Source organism: Taeniopygia guttata, chromosome 25 (assembly GCF_048771995.1).
Source record: "Taeniopygia guttata chromosome 25, bTaeGut7.mat, whole genome shotgun sequence".
Classification (NCBI taxonomy): Eukaryota; Metazoa; Chordata; class Aves; order Passeriformes; family Estrildidae; genus Taeniopygia; species Taeniopygia guttata.
This window is the reverse complement of record NC_133050.1, coordinates 4,571,677-4,587,474: the sequence shown is the minus strand read 5'-3', so window position 1 is coordinate 4,587,474 and position 15,798 is coordinate 4,571,677. Positions and strand designations below refer to the sequence as shown.

The window sequence follows — 15,798 nt, the reverse complement described above, 5'->3', positions numbered from 1 at the left end:
CTCCGTTCGCCTCTTCCAAGAGGTGATGAACTTGGTGGTGGCCAAGGGAAAAAAGCCCCTGAAGAAGCATGTGAGGCAGAGCCTGCTCTCACTCTTCTTCAACTGCCACGATGAGAACTGGGGTGTGGCACAGGTGAGGGCTCCTGGGCGCCGGGGTCCCCATGGCAGGGGGCTCAGCTGTCTCCCCACAGCCTGGCTCCTCCTCATGGGCTCCAGCTCCCTCCTGGCCTTGGCACAGGGACGCGGCTCCTGTGCCCTGGGCTGCGGTGCCATCTCCGGCTCTCTGCCGCTCTGCAGGCCTCTCGGGAAACGCTGCTTTCTGCAGTAAGGTTCCTGAAGAGAAGGGATCTTCAGCACCTGGTGAACAGAGATCAGATGTGGAGCTTTGCCGAGCGCTTGGTAAGGACAGCCCAGAAGCCCCAGCCCCAGCCTGGAGAAGCCGCCTGCCCACGGTGCCCAGTCTGTGGGGCTGGCAGCTGCAGCCCCTGCCCAGTGCTGCACGCAGGGGCACCGGCCGGCGCCCCACACGCCGCTGCCTTCCCGGGGCCACCCGGGCTCTGCTCCAGGCTCCTCTGGCCCCAAGCCCGGCGCTGAGGGAGCCCCGAGGCAGCCGGGCTCTGCCGCGGGGCGGCACCGCGGCTCGCCGGGCCCTCTGCTCCCTGCGGAGCCCGGCGCCTGCGGCTGCTGGCCGGGCCTCGGGGCTGTGCGGGCAGGGGGAGCGGCACCCGGCCTAGGGAGCGCCCGGCCGAGGGGCAGGGCCCACACCAACCCTTCCCTTTGTGCCTGCTGCTCTCTCCAGCTGGCAGAGGACAGGAGCCGAGCGGCCGAGCACCTGCGCCGGGCCCTGCCCTACCTGCAGAGCCCACAGGAGCCCCTGCGAGAGGCGGCCGTCAGGTTCATGGGTGAGCCACCAGCCCGGCTTCTTCCCCGCCCCGCCGCAGCTCGGCCCCAGCCCCGCCTGCTGCCCCGGCAGCAGCATCCCAGCGCGGCCATCTGGAGCCCCGCCTGGCCTCGGCGCTGCCACCGCCCTCTGGCAGCCGTGCCCTTGGGCGGCAGGATGCGGCAGGGGCCCGGGCTGAGCCCTGCCGGGCCAGGAGGCCGTGTGGCCTCAGGGCTGGCAGCGCCCGTGGGCGGCAGCTGTGGCTCTCCAGCCAGCTCACGCTCTCTGTTCCCAAGGGATCGCCGGGCGCTGCCTGAGAGGACAGCAGCAAGAGTTCCGGATCCTCTGCAGGGGTGAGTGAGGCCAGCGGGCTCTCAGCGGGGGCTGCCGCTGGCAGCTGCCTTCCCTGGCCCGGTGTGCACCAAGGGCAGCGTGGGCTGAGCACACAGACCTTTCGGGGGCCTGTGGCAGATTCGTGGCCAGCACCTTCCAGCTCGCCCTTCTTGTCTCCTGCTTCCTCCAGGCCATGGCAAGAGCTGCCTGGCATGGACGTGGCAGGAGGGTGTCCCCATGTTTCTGCAGACGCAGGCTCTGACGGTGGCTCTGTTCCTCTCTCTCGCAGCCCTTCAGGACATGGCGAATGACGCCAGCCCCGCCATCTCATGCCTGGCCCTTCAAACTCATTACATCAATTTAGCTGTGCAGGCCATTCCCTCCTCCCGACTCCAGAATGTGCAAGATCAACTCCGCCGGCTCTGGAAGTCACGGCCTTTCCCGTGTCGCCGGGGCTGGCTGTCCTGCTGCAGTGCTGTGGAGAACTGATCCGCCAGGCTGCGTCTGCTGGGGCCACCTGAGCCTGCGGGGACCAACCCCTTCTGAAAGCACTTCCTTTCACCCCAGGGTAGCATTAATAAATTGCTGTTGTCATACCCGGAGGTCCAGGAGCTTTCTCTTGGTGCCCAGATTCTTCAGGCCAATGGGGAGGAGTGGAAAAAGGGCGCTTGCACTCGGCAAGTTGCCCAAGTATGCGGTGGGCAAGGGAAAGTGGCCAGAAGCCCCTTGGCCTTTGGTGGTCCTGCTGAATGTTTTTCTTCGTGCATCAAGTCTTCTGGAGCTGTGGGAACAAGTGTGTTCCGTGTCCGTGGAACAGCAGAAAGCGGCAGGATGTGTCTGCTTCCAGTGCTTCTCTTGGCTCTTCCTTCACACTGCTGGCCCCGTCATCAGGGACACAGAACGGCTTCTCTCATGCCAGCGTTATCCCAGTCTTCTGCACTTCCCCAGGTTCCTCCCAGCTTCACCAGGGAAATTCTCTGCTCGTGCCTGTCCATTCCCTTGCCCAGAAGGCAGCACCCGCTTGTCTTTGGACATGAGCTGCTGGCCACAGCCAGCCAGGCAGCAACCGGAGCATTGGGCATCAGATGCTGGGCTGATGTTCTTTCCCAGAAAGCGAGAAAAACAGAAGGACACAAGGGAACTTGACAGTATCTCTGTAAGAATGTCCTTGTCCTCTGGAAGTCAACAGTGGATGGTGTTTTTGTGCTGCAGATTATCACTTCCAAGCAAAAATCATTCTAGGAAGGAGCAACAGCTTTTGACAGATACCAAGTGTGGCTACCAAGTGCTGCTCCAGGTGCTCCTGCCTGCAGCCACCTGCAGAAAGGATCCCATAGACACCAAGGCATGTTGGCTTTGGCTGTCCTCTGGCACACAAGTCCAGCTTCGGCAATTAGGACAATTAGGGAACAGCATGTTAATTTCAGGAGCACAATTAGAGAACACCATGTTAATTTAACGAAGACAATTAGAGAATACCATGTTAATTTAAGAAGGACAATTAGAGAACATCATGTTAAAATTAATGCGGACAATTAGAGAACACAATGTTAATTTCAGGAGCACAATTAGAGAACACCATGCTAAATTAATAGGGACAATTAGGGAACAGCATGTTAATTTAAGGAGCACAATTAGAGAACATCATGTTAAAATTAATGAGGACAATTAGAGAGCACTTTGTTAATTTCAGGAGGACGATTAGAGAACACCACGTTAAATTCAGGAGGACAATTAGAGAACACCACATTAAATATAACAAAGACGATTAGAGATCACCATGTTAGTTTCAGGAGCACAATTAGAGAACACCATGTTAATTTAACGAAGACAATTAGAGAATACCATGTTAATTTAAGGAGGACAATTAGAGAGCTCTGTGTTAAAATTAACAAAGACAATTAGAGAACACTATGTTAATTTCAGGAGGACAATTAGAGAATAGCATGTTACAATTAAGGAGCACAATTAGAGAATACCATGTTAATTTAAGGAGGTCAATTAGAGAACGCCATGTTAATTTAATGAAGACAATTAGAGAATACCATGTTAATTTCAGGAGGACAATTAGAGAACGCCATGTTAAAATTAACAAGGACAGTTAGGGAACACCATCTTAATTTCAGGAGCACAATTAGAGATCACCGTGTTAATTTCAGGAGGACATACTAAAATGTCATCAGAGGCTGTGAAACAGCAGGGTGGAGGCACAAGTATAAATAAAATAAAATAAAGTAAAACAAAACAAAATAAAATTTAAAAATTTAAAAAATAAAGTAAAATAAAATAAAATAAAATATAAAAATGAAATAATAAATCCTGACCCTCAGGATGTCTCTGAGCCAGAGAGTGAAGGGGTCAGGCAAAGGAGCTCCCAAAACATCAGAAATTTGAAAGAATGTTTGAGTAGTGTGAAAATCCCCGATATATGATTGGCGTTTGGCAAATATTAAAATGAATACTGAATACGATATGTGTTATGTTGGAGAGATATGCAGTATTCATCTCTTAAATTTGGCTGTATTAACATTTTTTAAATTTGGCTGTATTAATCTCTTTTTCATTTTAATAGTGCTGTATTAATCTCTTTTAAATTTTGCTGTATTAATGTCTTAAATTTGGCTATATTAATGTCTTACATTTTTCCTTTATTAATTTCTTTTAAGTTAAGTTTTTCCTGTATTAATCTCTTTTATGGTTTGCTGTATTAATCTCTTAAATTTGGCTGCATTAATCTCTTTTAAATTTCTCCTGTATTAATCCCTTTAATTAGGCGGTATTAATCTCTTTTCAGTTTTGCTGTATTAATCTCTTTTAAATTTTTCCTGTATTAATCTCCTTTAAGTTTTGCTGTACTAATCTTTTAAATTTGGCTGTATTAATCTCTTTTATTAACCTCTTTTACATTTTTCTTGTATTAATCTCTTTTAAATTTTTCCTGTATTAATCTCTTTTAAATAGTGCTGTATTAATTCTTAAATTTGGCTATATTCATCTTGTTTAAGTTTTCCTGTATTAATTTCTTCTAAATTTTTCCTGTATAAATCTCTTTTAAGTTTTGCTGTTTTAATCTCTTTTCAGTTTTTCCTGTATTAATCTCTTAAATTTGGCTTTATTAATATCTTTTAAATTTTTCCTGTATTAATATATTTTGAGTTTTGCTGCATTAATCTCTTTTAAATTTTGCTGTAGTAGTCTCTTTTAAATAGTGCTGTATTAAGACTCTTAAATTTTGCTGCATTAATTTTGTTTAAATTTTTCCTGTATTAATATCTTCTATATTTTTCCTGTATTCATCTAAGTTTTCCTATGTTAATCTCTTTTCAGTTTTTCCATATTAATCTCTTTGAAATTTTTCCTGTATTCATCTCTTTTAAGCTTCCCTGTATTAATCTCTTTTCAGTTTTCCATATTAATATCTTTTAAGTTTTTCCTCTATTAATCTCATTTAATTATTCCTGTATTAATATTTTAAATTTTTCCTGCATTCATCTCTTTTAAGTTTGTCCTGTATTAATCTCTTTTCAGTTTTCCTGTATTAATATATTTTAAGTTTTTCCTGCATTAATCTCTTTTAATTTTTTCCTGTATTAATCTCTTCTAAATTTTTCCTGTATTAATCTCCTTTAAGTTTTGCTGTACTAATCTTTTAAATTTGGCTGTATTAATCTCTTTTATTAACCTCTTTTACATTTTTCTTGTATTAATCTCTTTTAAATTTTTCCTGTATTAATCTCTTTTAAATAGTGCTGTATTAATTCTTAAATTTGGCTGTATTCATCTTGTTTAAGTTTTCCTGTATTAATTTCTTCTAAATTTTTCCTGTATAAATCTCTTTTAAGTTTTGCTGTTTTAATCTCTTTTCAGTTTTTCCTGTATTAATCTCTTAAATTTGGCTTTATTAATATCTTTTACATTTTTCCTGTATTAATATATTTTGAGTTTTGCTGCATTAATCTCTTTTAAATTTTGCTGTAGTAGTCTCTTTTAAATAGTGCTGTATTAAGACTCTTAAATTTTGCTGCATTAATTTTGTTTAAATTTTTCCTGTATTAATATCTTCTATATTTTTCCTGTATTCATCTAAGTTTTCCTATGTTAATCTCTTTTCAGTTTTTCCATATTAATCTCTTTGAAATTTTTCCTGTATTCATCTCTTTTAAGCTTCCCTGTATTAATCTCTTTTCAGTTTTCCATATTAATATCTTTTAAGTTTTTCCTCTATTAATCTCATTTAATTATTCCTGTATTAATATTTTAAATTTTTCCTGCATTCATCTCTTTTAAGTTTGTCCTGTATTAATCTCTTTTCAGTTTTCCTGTATTAATATATTTTAAGTTTTTCCTGCATTAATCTCTTTTAATTTTTTCCTGTATTAATCTCTTCTAAATTTTTCCTGTATTAATCTCTTTTAAGTTTTGCTGCATTAATCTGTCCTAGGGTGACGTTATGGTGTTTGTATCTCCAATCTGTATTCTGTTTACGTTTGATATTATGTTCTGTGCTTTCAGAACTGACTCTGAAAGTGAAGGTTTGTTTTGCCGTGTTATCAGCTGGTTCACCTCCCCCCATGGTCTGCTGTCTAGAAAAGGCTGGTGCTGCCTGGCTGGCTTTTGCTTTGCTTGCTTGCTTGCTTGGCTTGCTTCTGCTTTTGCCTTTGCTTCCTAGTTAGTTTAGCTAAGCAGTCCAATTCTTTCCCTGGACTGTTTCTTTTTCCTTTCCTTTTCCTGAATATCATCCAACCTGCTCTGGACTGGGATCTGGGAAACACCAAGGAACACCAGGAGCCTGCATTTTGTGATCTGCAGCAGCCATCCCCAGTGCTGGAGAGCAATCCCCAGCGTCCAGACCCGGGCGACCACTCCCAGGAAAGACTTTCTGGATTTGTTCAGCTCTTCAGAGGGGTGAAAGAGTCTTGTTGTCATCTTGTGTTAATTGTTTTGGTGCTGGGGAATGCTTTGTTGTTGAATAAACAGGTTCTTTTCCACTTCCCTCTCAGAGGAAATTTTTCCCTGAACCAGGTGGGTGGGGAGGGGCCGTGGGGGTTTCCTGGGGGCTCCTTTCAGGGGGTTTTCCCCAAATTTGCCCTAAACTAGGACAAATATTTTGGCGCCCAACGTGGGGCTCGAGAGAGTGGAAAAAAACCCTGTTGTAATCATATTTTTGTTCCAATTATTTTGTCTGGGTATGGAGCAGTTACTGGTTATGTTGTTTGAATTAATATTGTCTCTTGGGGTGAAGGCCTGCATGTGTCTCTGGTCCCTAGGGGTTTTTCAGATCTTAATCCCCCTATGGTCCCTAGGTTTATTTTTTTATCCAGGAATAGCTCCGGTATTGTCCCTAATACGTAGGTTTTGCAGTAGAAGGGCACTGACCAGAATATCCATCGTGCTGTGCTTGGGTGTAATAGCTTCCAGGGGGTTTATAAAGGTGCTGAGGTCTGTTCCTGGAATGTATGGTTCATGGTTATGGTTGTACAGCCAGTTTGTTAGAGGGGAAGTAGGGGATGAGGCTTTTCAGCCTTTGCTTGCCTTCTTCTCCTCTGAATTTGTTACCTCCCTATTAGAGAATGTTCAGTTTCCCCTGACTGTTAAGGAGACCATTTTCCTGGTGTTTAATCTGGTAAGCTTTCTCTATACAGTCTGCAGTCTCTCTAGAATGAGGGCTGAGATTTCTAGAGGGGCTGATGAGACCTCTGACCCAGGAGTAGACCCAGGTGTGAGAAATCCTGAGTGGTGTGGGAAATGGGAGGATATGGGCCAAATCTTAAAGGAATTTTCTGACCCTATAGCCTGGGACTTTCCAAGTGAAAAAATTCAGAATCCGGCTGAGGTGGCGAAGTACCTGAAAAAGAAGTGCCATGATAACTCTAAGGAGAAAAAAATCATTGCAGTGAGCTGGGCCCTGGCATATGCTTATCGCACCCTGCTAGATACTGTAGGGCAGCAGACAGAGGAAGGGGGGCAGGGAGATAAATCAGCAGCTATCCCAGTCACTCAGGCTGCAGCCAACACCCCCGGCTCAAAGCCAGCAGCTAAACCAGACAGTGAGCCTAGGCTAGCAGCTAAACCAGACAGTGAGCCTAGGCTAGCAGCTAAACCAGGCTCAGCAGCCAAGCCTCAACCAATGGCTGTTGCTACTAGCACAAGAAGTGGGAAGCGCACAGAAAAGACCAATCGACCAGTGGATGATGACGATGATGATGATAATGCAGGAGAGGGACCCTCAATGCCTGCTGACATAAAATCAGAAGTCAAAGCAACTGGTACAAGATCAGAGGCCAATACTGAGTCCTTTTCCCTAAAGGACCTTCGTGGCCTGAGGAAGGATTATACCCGACGACCTGATGAGTCTGTAATTAGTTGGTTGGTCCGTCTTTGGGATGCTGCAGGCGAGGCTACAATTCTGGATGGTACTGAGGCAAGACATTTGGGATCCCTGTCACATGATCCTGTCATTGATCAAGGAATGATGAGGGGGGCTAACCCTCACAGCCTCTGGGCACGAGTTCTGGAAAGTGTAGCACAAAGATACCTGTGTGCAGATGATCTTTATATGCAGCAAACCCAGTGGAAGACTATAGAACAAGGGATCCAACGTCTGAGAGAAATGGCAGTGGCAGAGATTATCTTCTCAGATGAAATAACAACTAGGAATCCAGACTTGGTACCATGTACATCTGTGATGTGGCGAAAACTTGTACGGCTTGGGCCACATGAATACGCTTCTGCCTTAGCAATAATGAAGCAAGATGAGAGGGATGAGACCGTGCTCGAAATGGCAAGGAAACTCCGAGCATATGCAGATGCTGTACATGGCCCAACCCATGCCAGAATTGCAGCAGTGGAAACGCGTCTGCAGAAATTAGAAGATAAGATAGAGGAGAATCATAAGAGACTCAGGGAGGAGATAAAGGAGGACCTTCTCCAAATCTCAGCAGTACAGATCAGAGGTTCTGGTATCCAACGTAGACGTTCCTCAGATGGTGAGAGAAGGTACACCCCACGAACTGAGCTGTGGTTCTTCTTCCTGCGCGATTGCGGAGAAAACATGAGGAAATGGGACGGAAAACCTACTGGTGCTCTGGCACAACGGGTGCGTGAATTGAAGGAAGGTAAGACTCAGAGAGGAAGTGCCACCAAAAGGAGAGCAGCTCCAGTTGCCCGTAGCCAAACTGCCAGGCATGATGATGATGATGACATGTCTGATCCCCTTGAAGGAACCTCTAAGACATACGCCCAAGGCAAGAAGGATAACCAGGCTTAGAGGAGCCCTGCCTCTAGCCAGGTAGAGGCGAGGGAAAACCGTGTTTTCTGGACTGTGTGGATTCGCTGGCCTGGCACATCGGAACCACAAAGATATAAGGCTTTGGTCGATACTGGTGCACAATGCACGTTAATTCCATCGAGACACGTAGGGGCAGAATCTGTCTCTATCACCGGTGTGACAGGTGGATCACAGGACTTTACCGTGGTGGAAGCTGATGTAAGTCTGACAGGAAATGAGTGGAAGAAACACCCTATTGTGACTGGCCCAGAGGCCCCATGTATTTTGGGCATAGATTACCTTCGAAGGGGGTATTTTAAAGATCCAAAGGGACTCAGGTGGGCATTTGGGATAGCAGCTGTAGCGACAGAGGGCATCCAGCAACTGAACACCTTGCCTGGACTGTCTGAGAATCCAACTGCAGTAGGACTTTTGAAGGGAGAAGAACAAAAGGTACCAGTTGCCACTTCAACAGTGCATCGTCGACAGTACAGAACAACTCGAGATGCTGTGGTTCCCATCCATAAGATGATCCGAGAGCTGGAGAGCCAAGGGGTGGTCAGCAAAACCCACTCACCCTTCAACAGCCCCATTTGGCCTGTGCGTAAATCTGAAGGAGAATGGAGATTGACTGTGGACTACCGTGCATTGAATGAAGTGACTCCACCACTGAGCGCTGCTGTGCCAGACATGCTGGAACTACAGTACGAGCTGGAGTCCAAGGCAGCGAAGTGGTACGCCACTATTGATATTGCCAATGCATTTTTCTCCATTCCTCTGGCAGCAGAATGCAGGCCTCAGTTTGCCTTTACACGGAGGGGAGTGCAATATACCTGGAACCGACTGCCCCAGGGGTGGAAGCACAGCCTCACCATCTGCCATGGACTGATCCAGACTGCACTAGAAAAGGGTGAGGCTCCAGAACATCTACAATATATTGATGATATCATTGTGCGGGGGAACACAGCAGCAGAAGTGTTTGAGAAAGGAGAGAAAATCATCCGAATCCTCCTGGAAGCTGGTTTCGCCATCAAGAAGAGCAAAGTGAAGGGACCTGCTCGAGAGATCCAGTTCTTGGGAGTGAAGTGGCAAGATGGACGGCGTCAGATTCCTACAGATGTCATCAACAAGATCACAGCCATGTCCCCACCAACCAACAAGAAAGAGACACAAGCTTTCTTAGGCGCCATTGGTTTTTGGAGAATGCACATTCCTGAGTACAGTCAGATCGTGAGTCCCCTCTACCTGGTCACCCGCAAGAAGAATGATTTCTGCTGGGGCCCTGAGCAGCAGCAAGCTTTCGCCCAGATAAAGCAGGAAATTGCTCATGCAGTAGCCCTTGGCCCAGTCAGGACAGGACCAGATGTGAAGAACGTGCTCTACTCTGCAGCCGAGAACCATGGTCTGTCCTGGAACCTTTGGCAGAAGGTGCCTGATGAGACTCGGGGCCGACCACTGGGATTTTGGAGTCGGAGCTACAGAGGGTCTGAAGCCAACTACACCCCAACAGAGAAGGAAATCTTGGCCGCCTACGAGGGAGTCCAGGCCGCCTCAGAGGTGATTGGCACAGAAGCACAACTCCTCCTGGCACCCCGACTACCGGTGCTGGGGTGGATGTTCAGAGGAAAGGTTCCCTCCACCCACCATGCCACCAGTGCTACATGGAGCAAGTGGATTGCTCTCATTGCGCAGCGTGCCCATATTGGTAAGCTGAATCGCCCTGGGATTTTGGAAGTAATTACAAATTGGCCCGAAGGTGAAAGTTTTGGTGTCGCAGATGAAGAAGAAGAACCAGTGACACGGGCTGAAGAAGCTCCACCATATAACCAACTGCCAGCAGAGGAAACACGCTATGCTCTCTTCACTGACGGTTCCTGTCGCATCGTAGGGATGAATCGGAAGTGGAAAGCAGCTGTATGGAGTCCCACACGACGGGTTGCAGAGGCCACTGAAGGAGAAGGTGGATCAAGCCAGTTTGCTGAACTCAAAGCCGTTCAACTGGCCCTAGACATTGCAGAAAGGGAGAAGTGGCCAAAGCTCTACCTCTACACTGATTCATGGATGGTAGCCAATGCTCTGTGGGGGTGGCTAGAGAGGTGGAAAGAAGCTAACTGGCAGCGTAGAGGAAAACCAATTTGGGCTGCTGAAGAGTGGAAAGATATCGCTACCCGGGTAGAGAAGCTACCTGTGAAGGTTCGCCATGTAGATGCCCATGTCCCCAGAAGCAGAGCTAATGAAGAGCAGCAAAACAATCAGCAGGTAGATCAGGCTGCGAAGATAGGGGTATCAAAGATAGACCTCGATTGGGAACACAAGGGAGAGTTGTTCCTAGCATGATGGGCCCATGATGCCTCAGGCCATCAGGGTAGAGATGCCACTTATAGAGATGCCACGAGACCGAGGGGTGGATCTAACCATGGACAGTATTTCTCAGGTTATCCATGACTGTGAGACGTGCGCTACCATCAAACAGGCCAAGCAGGTGAAGCCCCTGTGGTATGGTGGGCGGTGGTCCAAGTACAAGTATGGGGAGGCCTGGCAGATTGCCTACATCACACTGCCCCAGACACGCCAAGGCAAGCGCTACGTGCTCACAATGGTAGAAGCTACCACTGGATGGTTGGAAACCTACCCTGTGTCTCATGCTACAGCCCGTAACACCATCCTGGGCCTTGAAAAGCAGGTCCTTTGGAGGCATGGTACCCCTGAGAGGATTGAGTCAGACCATGGGACTCATTTCAAGAACAGCCTTATCAACACCTGGGCTAGGGAACATGGCATTGAGTGGGTGTACCACATCCCCTACCATGCACCAGCTGCAGGCAAAGTGGAGAGGTACAATGGACTGTTAAAAACCACCTTAAAAGCATTGGGTGGGGGATCTTTCAAAAATTGGGAGCAACATTTAGCAAAGGCCACCTGGTTAGTTAACAGCCGAGGTTCCACCAATCGAGCAGGTCCTGCCCAGTCTGAGCCCCTGAATATAGTAGACGGAGATAAAGTCCCAGTGGCACATGTCAGAGGTTTGTTAGGGAAATCAGTGTGGATCAATCCTGCCTCGAGTACAGACAAACCCATTTGTGGGATTGTCTTTGCTCAGGGACCAGGTTGTACATGGTGGATAATGCAGAGAGATGGAACAACACGATGTGTACCTCAGGGAGATCTGATTGTGGGGTGAAACTATTGTGCAAATATCACTGTTTGCTGGATGTTACTGTCAATGTCTGTGCATGAAAACACACAGACATGAGAAAGAAGGTATGAGTAAGTGAAAGATACAAGTTTTAACTTGATGGAGTTTTTACATGATGTTGAAGATATGGAGATAAGGGGTGGAATGTCCTAGGGTGACTGTTATGGTGTTTGTATCTCCAATCGTGTGTTCTGTTTACGTTTGATATTATGTTCTGTGCTTTCAGAACTGACTCTGAAAGTGAAGGTTTGTTTTGCTGTGTTATCATCTGGTTCACCTCCCCCCATGTCTGCTGGAAAGCTAGAAAAGGCTAGGGCTGGCTGGCTGGCTTTGCTTTTGCTTGCTTGCTTGGCTTGCTTGCTTTGCCTGCTTTCTTGCTTTGCTTCCTAGTTAGGTTAAGCAGTCCAATTCTTTCCCTGGACTGTTGCTTTTTTCCCTTCCTCTTTCTGAATATCATCCAGCCTGCTCTGGACTGGGATCTGGGAAACACCAAGGAACACCAGGAGCCTGCATTTGGTGATCTGCAGCAGCCATCCCCAGCGTCCAGACCCGGGCGACCACTCCCAGGAAAGACCTTCTGGATTTGTTCAGCTCTTCAGAGGGGTGAAAGAGTTTTGTTGTCATCTTGTGTTGTTAATTGTTTTGGTGCTGGGGAGTGCTTTGGTGTTGAATAAACAGGTTCTTTTCCACTTCCCTCTCAGAGGGAATTTTCCCTGAACCAGGTGGGTGGGGAGGGGCCGTGGGGGTTTCCTGGGGGCTCCTTTCAGGGGGTTTTCCCCAAATTTGCCCTAAACTAGGACACACGGACATCTCTGTGATGTCACACTGACATCTCTGTGACATCACACAGCTCTCTGTGATGTCACACAGCTCTCTGTGATGTCACATAGGACCTGTGATGTCACACAGCCCCTGTGATGTCACACAGCTCTCTGTGATGTCACACAGCTCTCTGTGATGTCACATAGCCCCTGTGATGTCACACAGCATTCTGTGAAGTCACACAACATTCTGTGAAGTCACATGAATGTTTCTGTGATGTCACACAGGATCTGTGATGTCACACAGGATCTGTGATGTCACAAAGCTCTCTGTGATGTCACTCAGGACCTGTGATGTCACACAGCCCCTGTGATGTTACACAGACCCTGTGATGTCACACAGCTCTCTGTGATGTCACACAGCCCCTGGTCTCTCACTGTGGTTGTTTATCTGTCTTCCAGCCCTTCAAGCCATGAGCGAAGATGACAGCCCATCCTCCACTAACCTGGAAATTCAGGCAATTTTTGGACAAAGATGCAGAACTAAGGTCATCTGCTGAATTCAGAGAACCAGGCTCCCAAGCAGAGTACCAGGAGACAGTGAAGAGAGCAGCAGGACTCAATGTCACTGGAGCCCCTGGCACACCTGATGCTGGCCACAGCTGTGCCTGCTGCAAGCTCCCATAGCTGCTGCCTTCCCCCTCCCTGTTGACAGCTCCCTCCCTCCAGCCCTCAAACGCTGCCTATTCCCTTTTTTTGGCCCCCATCTCATCCCTTCCCTTTCCCTTCCATTAATAAACAGTTTGGTTTCTCCCCCTTACCTGCATCTCTGTGGAGCTGAAGCGGCACAAATCCCGGGCCCTGGGACACACAGGCCCCTGCTGCTGTTCTCTTCCACGCCGTGTTCTGTGCACACACACACAGAACGAGGGCAGATCAGGCTGGAGAGGTGCCTGTGCTGAAGGTGCAGTTCCACAACCCTGTGGAGTTGCAGATCTTGCTGAGCAGCCTGGAGCCCCTGGAATTTGGAAGAGCCAAGCTGAGTATGCTCTGAAGGCAGCTGTGAGGGATTCCATGGCAAGCTTCCACGGAGGGCAAAGGAGCTTGGAATGCTGGAAGTTTTCAGGAATAGCTTCCAGAAAGCTCAGCAGTGCTCCATCCCTGCAGAGGATCAGGGAGAGGGCCGAACCAGCGACCATCCAGGCTTAGCAGGGAGCTTTGGGTGTGCCTGAGGGCAAAGGAAGCAGCAGCGCGGTGCCCCAGACTGGGACGCGCGACTCTGCCAGTGCCCGGAGCACTCTCAGGCAGTGCCGGGATCCCGGCTGTGGTTCTGGTCCCCACAAGTGAGGAATGGCAGCCCCAGGCTCAGAGCCAGTCAGAAAGCCAAGCAAGTGAGAGCAGAGGGAGGGCACCCTTCCAGTCTCTCTTGGGCATGGCCGCAAAACAGCCCCTGCTGCTTCTTCCTCCGCCTGTGTTTGGGCTGTGCTGGTGGCAGAGGCAGCCAGGCTGTGCTCTGCCTTCCAGAGCCTGTTGGGAGCGGGCATGAAAAGCGCTGTGTGCACAGCAGAGAGGCCTGGAAGGTGCTGGCAAGAGCGTCCTGCGGGAGCAGGGCTCTGGGCTCTGGCTGGGAACAGCCTGGTCTTGGTGCCGTGGGCGCAGGCAGGAGTTGAGGCAGGTGAAGAGGCACTGAGCAGCTTGTGTTTGTAGAGGGCCTGGGGCTGCACGTCTGAGCCTCCACCTGGAAAGGCACTTGGGGGAATAGGAGCTAGAGCTGGAGTGCCTGTGCTGAAAGGACATGAAGTCCTTCAGCCTTGCCAGCGTTTCCTAAGGGTGTGTTGGTGTTGAGCAGAAAAGCCGCACATTTGGGGAAATGCATTTGGAGGACAGGGGCTTGCTTCTCAAGGAAAGTGCTTCCCAGGGAGCTCCCAGTGAGGCAGGTGCAAGTGTCCCCCTTTGGCTCTCTGTGCTCCTTTCAGTCCTTGAGGCCCGCTGCACTTGGCAGAGGGGCAGGGGAAGGGAGAAGGCTGTGAAGAGCAGGTTTGGCATCCACCTGGACCTGCAGGGACCAACCCAAGCACCTGCAGCAGCGTGTGTTACCCCCCCTTTGGACAGAGGGGTGAGCAGAACCATCTCTGTCCATCTGTGAGCCCCAAAGCTCTCTGTGGGAGCTGTGAATTAAAAGGCCTTTACAAACTCACTTTTCACATCTTCCCTGTCTGCTGTGTTTCAGCTCTTGGCAATATGCATTTGCCTCCTGCTTGCTGGGAGCTGCTGTGGCCCAGGGCCAGCACAGACTGGGCTGGGTGGGCCAGGCAGTGTGGTGGAGAGTCTTGGCTGATCTTGGTGTGTGCCTGGCCTCAGAAAAGGCTTGGAAGGTTTGCCTCCCAAATGTCCTGCTCACTGGCTCTCCCTGTGCATCTTGGAGAGCACAAGGGAGGCATTTCTGGCAGGCCAGACGCCCTCTTGGGACTTCCCCTCTCTTAGATCTTCCCCCTCTTGGAATCCCTGCTCTCCTAGAGCACCCTCTCTTCCCTTTGTCTCTCTCCTCCCCCATCACCTCAGGCCCTGCCACGTGCTTCGTCTGGCAGCTCCAGGCAGGACCTTTCACCATCCCTAATAAACCTTATATTCTAAGAGCAACCAACAGAGATCTCTTGTTTGAATCCATCCAAACCATCCTGGAGGCTCCTGAGTCCTTACAAAATTATTTTCCCTTTTAACCCAATAACTGATCCCTTGAAGCCTGCAATGCAGGATTTTCTGTCCAGTCACAAAATATCACCCAAACCCATGAAGAAGGAGGTAAGAAGAAGGTAAATAAGAAGAACCTGTCTCCACCCTAAAACCTCCATATGCTTTATATTTATTACTATGTTCTAAACCCCCAAACTCTAAGTTTTCCACCCTGTGGTAGTATACACCTCTAACCAACTATGCACCTGTATCCCCAGTGCTATTAATCAATTTTGGAAGCCTTCTCATCAGACTCAGGTCAAACGCAGTGTTCTCTTGCAAATCTGTGCCTTTCAGCACAGCAAGGTTAAAATTCTCAGCATCCAGGGTTCCAACACTTACGGAATCAGGGACACTCTTGTGACACTAAAGGCCTCACTGAACCATTGTGACACCACAAGGCCTCATTGAACCGAGGGGCCATTGTGACGCTATGGAGTGTTGGCAGGCCAAGGGCAGTTGTCACACTGTGTGGCACCATGGAACCAAGGAGCTACAGGGCCCCATGGAACTAAGGATTCATGGAACAGTGTGGGACCCCACGGAACCAAAGGTCCATTGTGACATTGTGGGGCCTATTGGAATACTGAAGGCCATTCTGACACTTTGAGGCCTCGTTGAATCAAGG

The 15,798-nt window shown here is 48.5% G+C and overlaps 2 long non-coding RNA genes across 3 annotated transcripts in view; one reads left to right on the top strand and one right to left on the bottom strand.

The window, feature by feature from the left end:
- LOC140680592 (uncharacterized) overlaps nucleotides 1-15,798 on the bottom strand; it is a 402,733-nt gene that overhangs the window by 272,029 nt on the left and 114,906 nt on the right. The window lies entirely within an intron of this gene.
- On the top strand, nucleotides 963-1,809 carry LOC115492534 (uncharacterized). The gene is made up of 2 exons (XR_012051951.1): nucleotides 963-1,233; nucleotides 1,503-1,809. It is a non-coding gene; the product is annotated as an uncharacterized lncRNA (long non-coding RNA).